We start from the raw sequence: 14325 nt of genomic DNA on the forward strand, positions 1-14325 counted from the left end.
GCAAACAAAGGACAACAGTTCAAGAGGACGGCTTTCAAATCAGACAAGCTTGGCTTTGCTCCAGGCTCCCACTGTTTGTGTGAACTTGGGCAAGATTCTTAACATAAGGCCACGTTTCCTCATCTGTCAAATGGGTATAATACTACCTACTTCTGAGGGTTACTGGGAGGATTCAGCTTTTTTTTTTTTTAAGATTTTATTTATTTGAGAGAGAATGAAAGTGAGGGAGATCACAGAGAAGGAGAAGCAGACTCGCTGCTGAGTGGAGCGCCTGATGTGGGGCTTGATCCCAGGACCCTGGGATCGTGACCTAAGCTGAAGGCAGTCGCTTAACCGACTAAGCCATCCAGGCGCCCCGAGCAGTCAGCTTTATCACATGACTCAACCAATGAAAGCTCTTCCTAATAACTTAATGAATTAGTACTCCTTTCTCCTCACTACACAGAGTCAACTTCATCCTTCATCCTCAGGGTCATAATATGGTGTGTGGACAGATGGCAGAATGGTCTGGATAATCAAGAGTCCTTAACCTGATGTGCCCCCTACATAGTCATGGCTTTTCCCCATGCCCTCCACATGTACGCAAGACTGAAGACAAGAGAAGGAAGAATCCAAGTCAGTCACAGCAAACACCATTTTCTCCAGTCCTTTTATGATCTCAGATGGATCTGCTTTTAACTTTAAACATCAGTTAAAGAATCCCTGGGAAACTGTTAATAGCATTTACATACAGAGGCAAAGAGATGAGAAAGGGGAATATACCTTCTTTGGGATTTGGGAACGTGTTTGGGGAGATGGATATAATTTACTGGGAAAACTTGTTTTAGAGAAGTCTACTTTCATTTTAGATCAACTTCCCTAAAGTAAAAAGAAATTTTAAATTAAAAATCCAAATGGCAGGTCTCCTTGTGTTTAAAAGCAAAAGTAAAATGAAATCTTGTGCCATTAAGAATTGTGACAGAGAAAGGTAGATATTTTTAGGACATAAGCCCCTGGACAGTTGCTCATCTGAAGCCTTGGTGAGCCCATGGGAGTATTTGCAGAGATGGTCCTGGGTACTCAGGATCAACCTTGGGGCAACCATGACTGGAAATGGAATCCCTAAACTAGCAGACACTATGTAACAGGGGCTCCTTCATTATGAAGACTTGGCAAGGATTTTTACTAGTAGACTTTATCAGATATTCTCCTGGATAGCTGTCAATCTAACAAGATTTTAGCCAGGAAAGCTGAAAGTAATTTCTAGGGTACTTTCTTGCACAGCATGATGGTTATTAACATAATACAATATCACTGTCCTTCCTCACACCCACCCATTCCTCAAAACAGTTTCTTTGTCAGTGGTGATGGGAGCAGAGCAGACACCACAATTTAATTCTAACATTTTGTTCACATGTAGGACTGGTTTTGGAACAGGAATTTACCCCAGGAGTCATCCGTTGTTTTAGTTCTTCACTCAGGATGCTGCACGGGCTTTTTGGAAAAATGAAATGGTCAGCAGAATTCGTTACTAAATTCATTTTTCTAGAAGCCAGTGACCAGCCCAGAATAACTAGCAAAAAAGGGAGTACGGCTTGGAAAATGAAGTCTGAAGTTCCTCTAAAGTTGAAGGAAATCAGAAGATAACTTACGACCCTCAATGATTTCTATCCGCTGAGCTCAAGGTCCAGCCTTTTACAGTCGGTTGTGTATTCTTGTTGCCTCCCCAGATCTCCAAAGTCCACACCTAGAGGAGCAAAGTTCTAGGTATTTGAATTAAACGTGTCTAAAGTAATCAAAAGTTGTCTTTTGATTACTGCACCTCTAACATGAATGATGTGATGATGGCTCTCTCTTCTTTTCTTGTTCCTCCTCCTCCTCCATCGTCTAAAACATACAGAGTTTTTCTTCACCCAAGGAGGTCACTGCACTGGCTGAGAATCATACAAGTAATTACTACTGCAAGGACAATTTTTCCGTTGTATGAATAATTTTTTTCCTTAAATAGATTTTTTAATTTGGGGGAAGGAGGGGCAGAGGGAGAGGGCAAGAGAATCTTAAGCATGCTCCAAGCCCAGCACACAGCCTGTCGCGGGGCTCGATCTCACCACTCTGAGATTTTGACCTGAGCTGAAATGAAGAACTGGATGCTTAATGGACTGAGACACCCAGACACCCCAGTTGTAAGGATTCTTTCAAGTGATCATAACTTTGTGAAGGTAATCAAATCTGCCAGAATCCTCGAATTTCACAGGAGAGGGAGATCCACCAATGTTTCGGTTCTGCCCCCGCCTGGTTTTTACCCTTCGCATTTTTATCCTTTGTGCTTTTTCCACCACTACAAGGGAAACCGTTTATCCTTGAACACATTCTGGCTATTGGTCTCTTGACCCTATCACTGAGCAAGAACATTCCAAAGGACAATGTGCAGCTGCCGCACGATGCCTGCCTCAGGACGGTCCTAGGAGGAGTCAGATGCTGTTTGAAATAAGGTGTGAAAAATGAATAAATAAAAGGCAACACAACAGCAAGAGCTCCCAACTCTGAGAAAGCGACCCCATCCACAGAAACCGTAAGGCTGTGCTGCTCATACAGTCCTTCTGCCTCCACCCTCCTGAAGCCTTGCAGGGTTTCTTCATGCTTCTTCGTGCAGATTTCCATTTGGCTTTTCTTCTCTACCCCAGCCTTTGCCCTCTGGTCCACCATGAGACATCCGCGTGGACACAGACTCTACTGAATATCCTTTCACCGCTGCAAGGATCAAACTCCTGTATGAGATTCTCCCACCCATTGTAATTTCCCAGCTGCAAAATAAACCGCAGACAGTAATGGAAACTCTGTAGGGTCCGAGGTCTTGCTTTTACTCCCTCCCCGCTTCCAACGCACTCCCTAATAATCACAGTACCTGGAGGCTCACGTTGGTTGCAGCATCAAAAAGGTGCGTTTGGGAAACAAGCTGATCGAATACTGGCATCATCCTTCGTCGCCGCCTCACCCCACAATCTGGTTTCTCTGCTTACCCATCCTATTAAAAGCATTGGGGCTTTTTCCTTCCTTTCCCTACCCCACGTCAAGTATCTAGAAAACAAAACAATGTGACCTTTCTTTAGCCTCTCTGGGGCAAACTCCTTCAATGGCTTGGTAGGACATGTGTTCCATCAACTTGCTTTAACTCAAATGGGCCTTGTCTCTGAAGACAGTGCTTCCTTTATAGCCCCTATGAGAAAGCTGCTTAATTTAGCCATGTCCCTAGATTCCAAGGGACTGCGAGGAGAGTGCCAGTGTGTTCTGCAACCCTACTGCTGCTTACGGATCGTGGGTTCACCATTACACATCTTTGAGACCACGCTACTTAATGAAACCATGTTGTTTGTCCCCATGACACTGTTGGCTGCTGACTTCTTGATGTCAAGTCTCAAGATTCATCAAGGCTTAGTATCCAACAGCACTCAGTGCATACACAGGCCACTTAAAAATTTAAACTTAAACTTTAAAAATTATAATTTTTAATAAAAATAAGATCCTTTAAAATCAATCACTTTTATAATGAGATAGATGTCAGTGCTTGCCATTTTTTACTGAGTTATCTCTGTTTGCTTTATTACTGGAGAGTTCTACAGCAAGCTGGTGTCTCGTCTCACTCTCTTGATCTATTGGTTATTTCTTCTTAGGCTACATTGTGAGTTCATCTTATTCTGCTGCCTCTTCTATTTTGTACTCTCTAGGGCTCCCTAATGGACCTCTTTTCTTTTAAATAAAATCTCCTCCATTAATTGAATCTGTGCCCAAGGTTTACTGTCATATATATATGCCACTGGCTACCAAGTCTCTCTAGTCCATGCCTGTTTTCTGAGTCCCAAATCCATATAACCCAATTAATTGCATTTTGGACTTGCTAACACAAGACACCCACTACACCTCCTACAGCTTCTTGTACTGAACACTTTCAAACTGAAGTCACCATTCTCTTTCCTCCCTGGCCCCAGTGCCCAAATTTTCCTTTGCAGGCAGGTGCATTTTCATACAGCTAACTATCTAAGTCAGTCATTTGAGGATTCATCCTAAATTTCCTCCTTTCCCTTAACTCCTTATATTCAATCCAGCACAATATATCATTGTTTCAACCTTTTATATCTCTTCTGAATCACCTTCCACTCCTTCAAACCTTCAGTCCTAATCTTGGTTCAGGTTCTTATCTCTCACACTAATGCAACAGCCTTGGGATTATGGCTTGTGTGATGTACAATAAAATGGATACTAACAACAAGAGAGAGAAAGCTCAAGAACCATTTGAAGGTCATGAGTACTCTGGGAGGATAAAAGGGTGAGGGGACAGATCAGAAAGCTTCCTTCTTATGAACGTAAGTTCTCACTAGAACATAAGCCCCACACAATAGGGACTTTTCTCCTTCTTGTTTACCACTGGATCTAAAGGGCCTGGCTTGGAAACCGCACTCAGTAAATACTTAGGGAATAAATAAACTTCTCAAAATATCAGAGGCAATATTAAAAAGATCTTTAGGAAAAAGGCCAATAATCAATAAGGAAAACACAACACAGAATATGAAACTGGAAAGGAAATGGAATGAAAAGCATTTGCAGCACTAAGACTGAAATAGCCTCTGAGAGGCAGTGGTTACAAAATGTGTACTGAGAATTCACTGAAGAATTCCTACTATACAAGCACGATACTAGGGCTACAGCGGACAGCAACAGGGTTTTGGACTCAGGAACTAGACAGACAGGAAATCTACAGAGATGAAAGAGGCGGTAGAAGTCATTTAAAGTGAACATAGAAGGGCTAAGGAGAGTTTGGCGGGGGCAATGGAACAATTCTTAGCTTGACTGGGGTGGCGTTTTCACAACATCTATATTGTCAAGACACTGAAATTGTACACTTAAAATAGATGCATTTTATTTTAGCTTAATTATTTCTCAGTAGCGTGACCTTTTCTTTTTAAAAAAAATTTATTTGAGAGAGAGAGTGCAAGTGTAAGCATGAGTGGGATTGGGGAGAGAGGAAGAGGGAGAAGCAGACTCCCCACGCCGCAGGGAGCCCAATGCGGGGCTCTATCCCAGGACCCTGGGATCATGACCTGAGCCAAAGGCAGATGCTTAACTGACTGAGCCACCCAGGGGCCCCTCTCATTTGGGTGACTTTTAAGGAAAACTGAAAAAACTAAATAGTATAGGAGTTATATTTGCCCACTTTTAAGAAAAGCAAAAAGATACCACCAAAGACTGCAATGTTAGAAAAGGATTATGTACATGGTTAAAGTAGAAATTAATGCTGTACTATAGAAACCAGGACAGAGGACAAACTGGAAAATCAAATTTGAAATAGAAAAATTATGTAAGTTGATGAGAAATATGTAAGAAAAAAATTAAACTTCCGAACAGGGCAAAGGTGTATAACCTATGAATAATAAGTGTGAACAAACTGAACGGGGTAGGTAATTAGAGTTATAATGGAAGAAGATGTCCCAGGAGTGATTATGAAACATCACTGAGGTTTAACAACCAGAGTATGATGCCAAGAGATTTACTTATAAAACCCTGAACTCCAAGGTCAGAGAAAAAATACTTTAAGAAAGGATAAAGAAAGACCTTGAAGTGGGTAATAGAGAAAGGAATATGGATAGGTATATACTCAGACTTCTGTTCTCAAGACTAAAAGAAAACGGCTGCTCTCCACAGTCATTTGCTGTCTTGAGGGCCCAAAGGGGGAAGAAAATAATATCTACGATTGATGGCGCAAGTACCTCGCTCAGGACACTGTGCTAAGTACTGGAGAGACACGATCTCATTTTATCTTCACAAACTATGGCTCAGAGAGATTCAGAACATTTAGGCCAAGATTACATGTCTAGTAAGTCGCAGAGATGGGTCCTGAACCCAGTGTGATTTTCACCTCTAAGCTATGCTTCTTCCAGAGGTCGATAAATTCCATCCAAATTCTGAAAAATACTTGGTATAAGCCAAGTAGTTAATCGTTTGAAAAGGCATTAAAAAAAATTGTCTCCTGCTTCACAAAGCTTAAAAAGATCATCTGGTCTCTCAACACTGCTTCAAGTGTTCCTACAAATAGTTCGAGCACCAAGCATGTCTTATGAGAAGTAGCTCCGGGCATTACGAGGGAAAGAGCTATTGATATAAGCAGTAAGAGTGAGTGAAATAATTGAGATTAATTGTTTTAAAAAGGTGGATAGTGATCAATAAGAAGACTTGTGGGGTGAGGAGGTGAAATTACTATCAGAAAACCTACTTCGGAGACCAAGGCTTCTTACTCTTGGGGCAGCTATAAATAAAACCTATTACATCCTTCTCTGTTAAAATCCCCTCACGGCTTCCCATTAGCTTCAGGATAAGGATCAAATGCAGAGACGGTGTACTCCTGCTCATCCCTTCTACTCCATCCAGCACCCCTTCCAGGATGGTCCACCGACTCCGGCCATGTGGGAAGACTTGTAGTGTCCTCAGTCTTCTCTCCTTTGGGCCTGCTGGTCCTCCATACAAGGAATGTCCTCCCCCAGCTTGATTCCTTGGCTAACTTCTACTTGTCCTTAAAGACCTAACCCAGTTAGAAACAAATATGACAAAAGATTAATATCCTTAGCATATAAATAGCACCTATAAATTGAGTAGAAAAGACATTAGGCCTACAGTAAATAAATGAGTAAGAGTCCAGAAACAATAACTCACAAGAGAGCACAAAGAGGGACTAAATTTAGAGAGAAAAATGGACAGAGATACATGAATGTTCAGCCTCCGTCATAATCAGAGAAATGCAAATTTAAATAAGGTGCGATTTCTGCCATCAAATTAGCAGAATTAAAAAAAAAAAAGAAGGCCTTTATATCGGGCTGGTAGGAGTTATGAACTGTACTTCCTGTGGGGAGAAGATAGCATAGTAATATGTAATAAAGTTGATAACTCTTTATCCAGTAATTCTACTTTTAGTAACCTACAGAAATAACCCAAAGTAAGCATGAAGATGTATACTGAAAGATGTTCATTACAGAACTATTTGTGAGCATTAAAAGTAAAAACAACCCTAAATGTGTTCAATAATGGAGAATTGGCTACATAATGAAATTATGCTTTTAAAATTAATGTTTCACAAAACTTAAAGTCCCAGGTGCAAAAGTCAGAGGTATAAAACAATATAAGGAGAAAGATCATTCTCTCTCCCAGTTCTTCTCTGTAGATGCAATCAGAGCAGTTTTTTATTAGCCTCTCAGAGGGCAGATTCTTGTTAAAACAGCTGTATTTTTTTTTTCCCACAAGTGGAAGCATTTTAAACATACTGAGTACCTTTAATTCTTCAATCAAAATGTATCAGTAAGCATTTCATACCAATACAAATGGAGCTGACCCATAAATGGTTTTGTCATAGTCCACTGTATGAATTAGAATTCATCTGGCCAGGCTTTCATTAAGGGATATTTAGTCACATACAATCCTGCTATTACAAACAGTGCTGTAATTAATCAATATCCTTGTTTACTGTAGCACTGCGTGTCTCTGAGATGAATTCTGAAAAATCGAATTTACAGGGCAAAGGACATGTGTATTTATGATACTTAAAATGTGTATTTAAAACATTGTCCAAATTCTGTGTAGAGGTTCCACCAGAAATGTATTAGCGTGACTGTTTCCTAACACCTTTGCCACCTTTATCTAACTTTCCAATCTTCGGTCATCTAACAGGTGGAAATAGTATCTCATTTAGAAATTTTTTGTTGTTGAAGTGTAAAATGTAACATTATACTGGTTTCAGGTGTGCAACGTAATTTAATAACTGTATAACACACTGAAATGATCACCACAATAAGTCTTGGTAACATCTGTTACCATACCAAATGAACTTGAAGGACTTACCCTCTTGGCAACTTTCAAGTATGTTCTGTATTACTGACTGCAGTCAGCATGCTGTACATTACTACCCCATGACTTATTCATAACTCTTAAGTTTGTGTCTCTTGAGCCTTTTCACCTGTTTTGCCTACTCCCCAACCCTTTTCCCTTCAGCAACCACCATTCTGTTCCCTGTATCTATGATTTTGCTCATGTTTTGTTCGGTCATTTGGTTTTTTAGATTCCACATGTTAAGTAAAATCATATGGTATGTCTTTCTCTGTCTGACTTATCTCCCTTACCATAATTCCCTCAAGGTTTGTCCATGTTGTCACAGAAAGTAAGATTTTTGTTCATTTTTATGGCTGAGTAGCATTTCATTGTGTATGTATGTGTGTGTGTGTGTGTACACGCACGCGCGTGCACACCCCCCCTCCCCCCACATCTTCTTTGTCCATTCCTCCATTGATGGACACTTAGGTTGTTTTCATACCTTGGCTATTACAATGCTGTAAAGAACAAAGGTGGGTGCATATATCTCTCTGAATTACTGCTTTCACTTTCTTCAGATATATTCCCAGAAGTAAAATTGCTGGATCATATGGTATTTCTATTTTTAATTTTTTGAGGAAACTCCATATTGTCTTCCACAGTGGCTATAACCAATTATATTCCCACTAACAGTGCATGATGATGGCTCCCCTTTTCTCCACATCTTCACCAACACTTGTTTTTTCTTTTCTTTTTGAGAATAGTCATTCTGACAGGTGTGTGGTGATATCTCATTGTGGTTTTGATTTATATTTCCCTGATGAGTAGTGAGGTTGAGCATGTTTTCATGTGTCTGTTGGCCATCTGTAGGTCTTCTTTGGAAAAATGTCTATTAAGATCTTCTGCTCATTTTGGGGGAATAAAGCTGACCATCTTTTCACAAGCTTAAAGCCATTTACATTTCTGTTTATATTTTTTACCTTTTTTGAACTGAATGATTTGTCTTTTTGATTCATTTGTAAGATCTATTGTGAGAAGTTGAAATGCTCTCCCCAGTCTATCATTTGGCTTTATGATATCTGTGTATTTTTGTCACATACAGATGTTTTAGATTTTACAGAGTCAAGTGTATAATTTTTATGTTATGGCTTCTGGGTAATTATCATACGTATGAAAGCCTTCTCTACTGTGAGATCACAAGAAAACATTCACCCATGTATTCTTGAGACTCTTCCAGGATTAATTTTTTGTTTCACTCTTTCTGGAATTTATTTTAGTGGAAGGTGTTGAATTTGAATCTAACTTTAGCCTCTAAGGTTAAGTATTTTAAAATGACGGCTATAACTACATACTCAGAATGACGTCAATTGTGGAATATATAGGCACAGAAGAACTAGAAGGAAATACAATGGTATGTTGACAATAATTGCTTTCGGCTACTGGGGTTTATGCTTTCTAGATTATTATAATAACCATAATTTCCTCATAATTTTTAAGTTCCTAGTGACATCATAAAATCAGTAATATACTTCAAAATAAAGAAGAGTCAGCAATAGAGAAGGCTCAATTTATGGGAGAAGAGATTGGGTTTTGAATTTCTGGTGAGTCTAACCAGGCTGGCAATAAATATAAAACTCAACAGTGAAGAATGAGGCACAACCAGGGTGGGGGGGGGGCGCATGCGATTGTTCAGAAGAAAGCAGTAGGATGGGAAGAGGAACTAGCTCTGGAGACACAGTAAATATTTAAGAGCAGGCAGAGAGGGTCAGAGGAGAGGCAGAAGAGAGAGGCGACAAGAGGCATTCTTTACACACAGAGAGTAAATAAGATTGCTCCAAGTCCTACAAAGGATAACACCAAGGCTCAAAAGGGCTCCAATGAAGTTTGTAGGTAGGAATTTTTTTTTAAGTTTTTTAAAGATTTTATTTATTTATTTGACAGAGAGAGAGAGAGAGATCACAAGTAAGCAGGCAGAGAGAGAGGCGGAAGCAGGCTCCCTGCAGAGCAGAGAGCCCAATGTGGGCTCGATCCCAGGACCCTGAGATCATGACCTGAGCCGAAGGCAGAGGCTTAACTCACTGAGCCACCCAGGCGCCCATAGGTAGGATGTTATTTAGTAACTTTAGCAAGAACAACATCAGCATATATTTACTGACTATAATGTAATAAATATATAGAAGAAAAGAAAACCCTTAAATTCTTGGAAATACACTCATAAATAGTAACTAAGGCTAGAAAAATTTCATTATACAATAAGAATATTTTTAGAATAATGAAAAAGATTATGCATAAAATCTCTGGAATTAGGTCAAAACCATACTTAGATGAAAATTAATGGCTTATATAGCCTTATTAGTAATAAAATAAAAGTAGAGTTTAATATTTCTTAATATTTTTTAAAAGATTTTATTTATTTGAGAGAGAGAGAGAGGAGAGGCGCACCTGTGTGAGTGTGCAAAGGGAGGGGCAGAAGGAGAGGTAGAGAGAGAATCTCAAGCAGACTGCACTGAGCCCAACATGGGGCTCGATCTCTTGACCCTGAGATCATGACTTGAGCCAAATCGAGAGTTAGATGCTTAACTGAGTGAGCCACCCAGGTGCCCCTTTCTTAACATTTTAGCAAGGCAAAAGAGTATCCCATGAGAAAATAAGGAGAAAAAAAAGCTATTTTTAAAATGTGTCAAACAAATTAAAAACAAAAAAACAGTCAGGGGAAGTAGCTAAGACAAATGTGTTTATTCTTTCATGTTATGGTTTCTGGGATATACATACATTAGAAAAAAAAGTGGTGAGGAAAAGAGAGTAAGGAGGATGGGAAGTATGAGAGGAGGGGTTTAAAAGAATCATTTCAGAAAATGAGAGCATGTGCAGACTCCAGAACCTGACAACCAGAAGGGGCCTGCTGAGGTTGGAAACAGCCAGAATGGTGGTACCAACTTGCCAAACATGGTGATTCTTCTTTTTCTCCAGTTGTGGTTGGTTGCCCAGGTTGTTACGGAAAAGACAGATGTTTGAGGAAATCCGTATTTGCAGGTTTGAGAGATGAGAGTAAGAGAAGGGCAAGACAGACGGTGAGAGAGAGAGAAAAGAGAGAAAAATGCTCCAGGGCTCAAAGGAAGTGGTGTTAGGAATTTCTTCCCCCATGGCCTGAACCGCTGAAAACTCCAGTTCTTAGAACTTAGGATTATCACCCCACTCAGCAACCTTTTGGTGGGATTTAAGTCCTAATCTAAATGTCTAATAATAAGCAGTCAAATAAATTACTATATTTATTAAAATAATAAATATGAAAATTATGTACAAATGAGAAAAAATATATTTGAAAAACACGATTTAAAAAAATATTTCATATAGCTACAGATTTTTAGTAAGTTTCTATGTAGAATTTTTTAAAGTAACAGTCTCTTTAAAAAGAAAAAAAAAGCTAATAAAATAACAGCAAGCAAGAAAGGCACCACCATTCTGTAGCAGATATTCTGAACCTCAGGCCCTGGAGGAAAGGTTTACAAGCATTCTGTCTGGGTTCCCTTCTTGATGCTTAAAAACATTTAATATTTTTAACCTGTAATTCATCAAAATTGAACTTGTAATTATCACTTGGATCCTTCCTCACAGCCACTGACATTTTGTTGCAAACAAGATTTTTCAAAATGCAAACCAATTTATCAAAGTAAAGGCCACCTATAAAACTGGGGTCGGGTTTTTTGCAGTGAGGCATTTCTGCAGTGAGGCATACAGATCAAGTAGCTGGGAGGTCCTGGCTTCTCTTTTATTTGGTTTTAGATGCGGCTCTTTGGACAGCACAGTCCCACACAAGCTGACTCTAAGAGCTGGCGGCTGGGAGGCTCAGATCTGCAGTCCGTTCTTCACATATTCCTGGCCTGAAAGATGACCAGGTCCTTCATTTGTGAAGTCCTGCAACTACTCTCGTTAGGGGAAACACAAGATAATACTCAAGTTTTAACTGTCCTCACATCCACAGAACACCTTCTTATGGAACTGGTCATCTCTCTTGTAAGTTAGCCCCATGGCATAAAAGGCTCTGTGTTCAGGCATACGGTTTTCTGGCTGTTTCCCCTGCACTTACCAGAAACAAGCCTGACCTAGGACCACAAAATCAAGTTGAAGTTTTCATTATGTAATAAGGGATAAAAGTCAGGCTACCCAATACAATTTTTAAAATTTTATTTTAAATTATAGTGTGAACTAGCCAGTGTAAGACTTGACCTTTAGATGATTTAAAATTTACGGAAAATAACTATCCACAGTAAGAATATTCAATTAATTACTTCTGGATTTTCCACTGGGAGGGGGTGGGTGTAAAGCAGGAATGATGGAATCCTCCTGGTCATTAAACTCAAATGTCTTCATTAAAATTTCCTATCAGTGCTGCTACAAAGAAGCCAAATCAAATGCCTTTTATTTCATTCTTTCCTCCTGCCATCAGTCACCAGCAACAATAAATGAGCAAGGGAGGAAAGACAAGAGGGAACAGATTAGTCACCTACCTTGTGCTCACTGTTTTAGTAAGGATAATTCACATACCAAAAAAAATGCAGAATGATTCTCCCTACCCCTTCTAACAATGTGTGAAGCAGCAGAATATTTGCTAGGCTATTCAGAAGCAAAGAAAAAACTACATAAAAATATTCCAAGTATATAGTACCCAGACCCTTCCATAAGAAAACCAGAAACCAGGAGATAAGATAGGTATCAGGCCCTGGAGTCATGACCGCTAAGTACAGTCAAAATCCTGCTCAGCTTCCCCTGAGTATCCTGGCTTTGGAAAGGACAGCAAGGACAAGCTGGGTCTGTTTCCTCAGTCCCTGAACACCAGATTGAATCCAGGGTAAGGGAGGCCATTAGCTTACTTTGCTTACTTGGAGTTAAAGGGTTCTGAATGCTCTATGTAAATTTATGCAAATGAAAACATTAATCACAGCCCTAGATTTACTGACAAAATCTGGTAGCCCTTTCTCCCTTTGGAGAGCTTTAATTTTGCTTTTCATAGAGAAGAGGCATCTCTAAAGTCTTGTCTAGTCTAAAAATTCTATGAATTTAAAAATGCAATTAACCTCGATGTCTCCTGGGATGTCATAAGCAGCATGAGGCATGGAATATCATGTACCATAATAAAGGGATGGTTATTCTGATCTAGGTGCTCTATTGCCTTGAAACAAAGTTTGTTTGCTTGGCCATCTATAATACAAACAGCTTGTTACTGTATCTTTCTTCCAAGTAGGTCAAAATATTTCCATGCATTATGTAATTTATTGCCATAACATCTTTGTGAATCATCTAGTAGGTGTTTATGTGTTAGAATTTAATTTTATTATAAAGAACTTGAGGACTTTAAGACTAAAGAGAATTGAGCAAACATTTGCATTTACAAATCTGGTTGCTGCTTACCATACTGCTTTTTCACATTAATACTGACTAAATAATATTAGAACGATGCTTGCCATTTATCTGCCCAAGCGACAATAAAGTATACACGGAAGGTCAAACACAAATGAAGTCTCGAAATAAACTCTGTGATGGATATAAACCTAAGTCTCCTCATTCTGCCACAGGACTGGTGGCAATGGGCATCTTTAGCTGTGGCCATACCACGTCTCTCCCTTCAGGGCAGGCGGTGGCTGAAGAAAGCTGGCCACAGGCTGTCCCTCTAACCTTCCATGTTTTGCTTACTACTTACAGCTCCTGTCCAAAGTCAAGTCTTGGCAATTCTCTTGGGATACAGAGGATTCTCAAAGGTGGTAACACTTTCTGGACACTGACGTGCATACATTGGTTAGGAAGACATGGTATTCTAAAGATAGGCAATTACATGTTATTACACTGACAGAAGCCAAGATGATTTGCAGAAGTGTGAAGCAGTTCAGGAGAGGAATGCACTGCATGGCTAATAAAAACCCTTCACCACATGGCACTGGGCCTTTGCCTTTGGAATTTGATAGTCTTCTTCTAACTGCTTAAGTCTAAGGTCTTAGCACTGCTGCTCTTCGGATACTGACCACAGTGTGTAGACACCAGGTCTGACTGGGAAGATATGAAGGGCTTTCTGCTCCGTCACTCAGAGTTAGTACTGAAAACTCATGGGTCAGAAATCTGCAACATGCTTTGATTTTGAGTTGCATGAAATTTTTATTACTTGGCCTAAACCTAAGGCCGACTTTTCAATATATATAAATGCTCAGAGCAATAAAAGCATTTGGCTTCAGTGTGGTCTGTAATTCCATGATCCAACACACCCAGCCCATAATAACAAACAGCATGTTCATAGTAGATACGGAACCATGTTTAATGTAGGGTGTACAAGCTTAAATGAGTTCTTTACCTCCTAAAATTATAAAACTGTCCACCTTACATTAAAAGCCACACAAGTGTGATAAACTGTATTTACTTAGAACTGTCGTTGATGGATTAACAGAAAAAGAGGCCCCAAACTCTCAGCCCATGTTCAACAAACTGAGGTTTAGTTGGGAAGCTTTCCTT

General features: G+C 39.6%; 1 protein-coding gene across 1 annotated transcript in view; it reads right to left on the reverse strand.

Annotated features, from left to right (window-relative positions):
- The window catches only part of LYRM4 (LYR motif containing 4), a 166252-nt gene that overhangs the window by 121983 nt on the left and 29944 nt on the right, over nucleotides 1-14325 (reverse strand). The window lies entirely within an intron of this gene.

The sequence above is a fragment of the Mustela nivalis genome (genome assembly GCF_964662115.1).
Source record: "Mustela nivalis genome assembly, chromosome: 5".
Taxonomy (NCBI): Eukaryota; Metazoa; Chordata; class Mammalia; order Carnivora; family Mustelidae; genus Mustela; species Mustela nivalis.